Genomic DNA, 4,651 nt, shown 5'->3' on the forward strand with positions numbered 1-4,651 from the left:
CATGCCTTTAGGGCATATATTTTGAATCTGGCAAGTGAAATCTTTCTCTGCTTCCTGATCATCATGTGAGTCACTTCCCTCCACCACACCCTTCTGCCTTGATGCCCTGCCTCACCTTGAGCCCTAAGGATTGAAGTTGTCTATAGACAGATCTCTGAAACCCTGAGCCCTCAAATCAACTTTTTCTCCCCTAAGATTGTTCTTATCAGGTCTTTCAGTCACAGTAGTGAAAAAACTGACTAAAACACCTTGTTACTCTACTGCCCTGTTAATAATTCTTTATATTAAAACTTCTATTCAAGTTATAGTATGGTTTCTCTCTTCTGATTGGCCACAAAGACAGTTCAGGTTTCTCAGTGTCTCTGGTAAGAAGTTTTTTTGAAACATACAAGTCCACGTCTTCCAAATTGAAGAATCCATCCAGGACCAGCATTTGGTTCTATTCCAGAGTCCAGTAGGTGGGAATTTGACACAAGACGGTTAACTGTACCCAGGCCATTGGGACATATGACTGCTATAAATAACCTGGTGGGTGATGGGGCAGCTAAAGGATCATTGAAGCGGGATCTCAGGAGGTGTCTACTACAGAATTCTTTCCATTAAATATAAAAGGGGCATATAGGAAACTGATTAATGCATATAATCTAAAAATATCTGACTGTTTAATGGATATGGAAACAGTAGTAGTGCTGAAGTAAATACTGATGGTAAAGCCTCCTACTGATTACTCTTTTTCTTTTTTTTTTTCCCAGTAGTGGAGATTAAATGCAGGGGCACTCTACCACTGAACTATATTCCATGCCTTCCCTCCTTTTTTTACATTTTTTAAAATTTAGAGACAGGGTCTTGCTAAGTTGCCCAGGCTGGCCTTGAATTTGTGATTTCCCTGTCTAACACTGAGTCACTGGGATTACAGGCATGCAACACTGTGCCCAGTTGCTCCATTATGTTCCACAGTTGCATGGATGCATGAGAAGTTATTTAACCAGTTTCATCCAGTCTTTTGTAATGGCAAGCAGTGCTACAAAGAACATTCCCCTACATAATGTCTTTGTTCCCTTGGGCAAGTATATCCATAAGATAAATGCCTAGAAGTGGTACTACTGTGACAGAGGACATGTGTCCTTTGAATATTTTCAGGTTTTTGTCAACTTGTCCTTCAAACTAGTTGTATTAATTTATCCCTCCAAACAAATTCCTTATTTCTTTACCCTCAATGAACTTTAAAATTCTTGTCTAACAGGTGAAATATAATTTCATTTTTCAAAACTCATAGGGATGGTTGAACACCTTCTCTGTGTTTAAAGGGCATTTGCATTTCTTTTCTTGTGGCATCAATAATGCTCTTTGTCATTTTCTATTGGGCTGTTAGTCTTCTTAACTGGTTTGATTTGTAATATTAAGGGAATTATCTTTTTGTCATTTATGTTGAGACTATTCCTTTGGTTTGTTGAAGTCTTTTGAATTTTTAAATTCTTATAAAATTTAAAAAAATGTATATAGCTGAATCTATCAGTTGTATCAGCAAGGAAGATGTTCAGCTACAGGAAATAAAAAAACAGCACATGATGTCTTTTTTTTTATTGTAAACAAATGTGATGTCTTTTTAACAGAGAGGAGAATATTTGTTTCAAGTCACATGCAGGTAAGAATTTGTTATTCATTGGAAAATTGCATTGTCTGGAGCACAACTTTCTGGGGTTGTCTGATTCTAATTATATGGGAGCTTTTTTTTTAAAATTATTTTTTAAGTAAGTTTTAGATAAATGATTGCAATGCAAAATATTTCTAGTCTATTCATATGCAAGTGAATTATGTAGCAGGACAGACAGCTCTCCCTCACTGTTAGCCTCTGTTTATACATTCATTTAAATATTTTATTAATAAGTGTATCCCCCCTTTGGATTATAACACCCTGGCAGTTTCCTCATTTTGCATTAAATAAAACCTTTGATACAGGTTCACTTTTATGTGTAAAAAAGTCATAATTTTACCTTCTTTATAAATTATTTTTGCACAAATGTGAAGCCTGGAGGTAAGGCAGTCCAGGGCCACAGTGATGCCACCAGCGAATCAAACTCTCTTCATTTCCCCACTTCACTGTCCTTAGCATGCACTTTTTGTCACCCTGTTGGTCCCCCACGTGGTTACTTAGTGATGTGCTTGTTTAACTCTGTTTTGGAGCTATAAATATAATCAGACTTAGTGGCCAGAATCAAGGCCTCACTTTCCCTGGGCCACTCAGGAGAAAACCAGTCATGTCATTATCAACAGCGCTCTTTTCCTTCATTTATTATATAGCATCTAAGATTTTGATCATTGTAGCTTTATTTCATGTCAGAATAAATTATATTAGCATGTGATTTTACTTATTAAATCAGAATCATTATTATTTAAATATGAAAAACCTATATTACTGTCATTTTAGTAAAATTTTAGGGAGACCAATGATCTTAAGAGACAGTGTATTTTAATTAATATGAAGGAAGCACAAAAATATATTCCTAGATTTCTTAAATATCTTAAGGATGGATAAATCATGTCTACTCTGGTTATCTCTAATCATTATCAGATTGCATATTGGAGACATTATTGTCATTCACCCATTCCACCTCTGCCAGGGTTTACTGGTTGTACTTTATATGACCAAGATTGTGAGGATAGTCACGTGTGAACACAGCTCCTGCCCTCAGAGGTTAGAAAGGCTAGTAGGCAGTATTAAGTATATCCATCAAATAAAAATGCTGACTTTTAGTCTTCAAATCATGAGCTATTGTGACCACACTCTGTGATGCCAGCAAGACAGATATTATTGTTTCAATATGTAGATGTAGAAGCCAAGGTTCAAACATTTTTCCAACTTTACTCTGCTAGTAAGTTGCATAGGGATACATGAACCCTATGCTTTGTCTTGCTGATCTGCCAATAGAAATGTGGTCAAGTGATAATTTCCATAAATTGTTTCACTAAATGGTTATAAGGTTTTGGAGACTAGGAATTTGGGGCTGTAAACTCAGAGGCAGCTTCTTGTAGAGGAGGACACTGGAGCTGGAATTCCAAGTACCTCCCAGTGGTGAGCACGGTATCTAGTGTATGACCTCACATTGCTTATGAAGAGCTTCTACGGTGGAAGAGTTTCTTCAGAGCAGCCTTCATGCCTCGGTTTCTCAGACTGTAGATGAAGGGATTTAACATTGGGGTCACAGTCATGTACATCACAGCAATCACAGCATCCTTTAGGCTGTAACTGGTCAGAGGTCAGAAATACATGCCCATGACTGTCCCATAGTACAGAGAAACAACTGTGAGGTGAGAGCCACAGGTGGAGAAGGCTTTTTGTACACCCTTAGTGGATGGAATGTGGAGGACTGTGGAAAAGACATGAACATAGGAGACAATGATGCACAGTAATGGCACCGAGAAAACACCAACTCGTACATCATATTCACGTTCAAGTGTATGTCAGAACAGGACAGCTTGAGCAAGGGGGAAATGTCACAGTAGAAGTTGGCCACTTCCTTGCTGCCACAGAAGGACAGACTAGCTGTGAGCAGAGTGTGAGGAAGGGGATTGGCATTTCCAATCACCCACGATGCAACCACCAGCAGGATGCAAGACCACAGGCTCATGATGGTTGTATAATGAAGAGGGCGGCTGATGGCTGTGGCTCGATCATATGCCATTGCTGCCAGCATGTAGCTGTCCGTGTTGGCCAAGGCTATCATGAAATACATCTGTGTCAGGCATCCCACAAAGGAAATGGCTTTGCTGCCCAGGAGATGGTTGGACAGCATCTTAAGGATGGTTACAGAGGAGAAGAAGATGTTGACAAGGGAGAGATTGGCAAGGAGGAAATACATGGAATTGTGGAGGCAAATGTCAGAGAGAATGGCAAGGATGATGAGTAAGTTTCCCACCACAGTGATGGGGTAAATGAACAGGAAGAGGATGAAGAAGAAATCCTCCTGCTCCTGCTGACCCATGACTCCCAAGAGGATGAACTCCCTGGTAGAAGACTGGTTTTCTTCTCTCATGACTCCTTCAACATGAAAGATAGAAGAGTCCAGAATTATTAGTGCCATTATGATGCATTATGATCTTCCCTATGCAATACTTGTGATTCAAGTGATCAGCTTTCTTAATGCCTGCCTTTATAAAACCCAGATATACTCAAAGTTTGGGGAAATATTCCTGTTGGTCTCTGGAACTAACCAACACTCAGTCAGACACTCATGTGTGAGAAGTGAGCAATGTGTGAATCAGAAGTGCTCATCTTCCCTATCAGTGCACCGTAAACACCCAGGACTCAGTCATTTCATAATTAAATCTCATATTCCATGGTCTAGAGTCTTTGTTAGACCTTAGGAAAAATCATAAATACATAACAAATACAGTTTATTCAGTCATTCATTCACTGTTTAAGGCAGAGTCCCTGCTCTCAAGTGCCTGATAATTTAATGGAGAAGCCAGCATCACAGACTAATTTTATTATATATGATAAGGAACAGAGAGAATTTTGGCATTTTTGACTAAGTTCTAAAGAGCAAAGGATTTATTAGAGGAAAGACTAACCTGGAAGTGTGGAATTGTTCCATTGACCAAAGAATGGTCACAAAACCCATAAGGTAATGGGTGTGTACACTGGTATTGG

General features: G+C 38.8%; 1 pseudogene across 1 annotated transcript; it reads right to left on the reverse strand.

The window, feature by feature from the left end:
* Positions 1-3,108: 3,108 nt before the first annotated feature.
* On the reverse strand, positions 3,109-4,074 carry LOC306656873 (olfactory receptor 1A1-like; annotated as a pseudogene). The gene has a single exon. The product of its transcript is annotated as an olfactory receptor 1A1-like (transcript).
* Between the last annotated feature and the right edge of the window lie 577 nt (positions 4,075-4,651).

This window comes from Sciurus vulgaris (assembly GCF_902686455.1).
Source record: "Sciurus vulgaris genome assembly, chromosome: 3".
Lineage (NCBI taxonomy): Eukaryota > Metazoa > Chordata > Mammalia > Rodentia > Sciuridae > Sciurus > Sciurus vulgaris.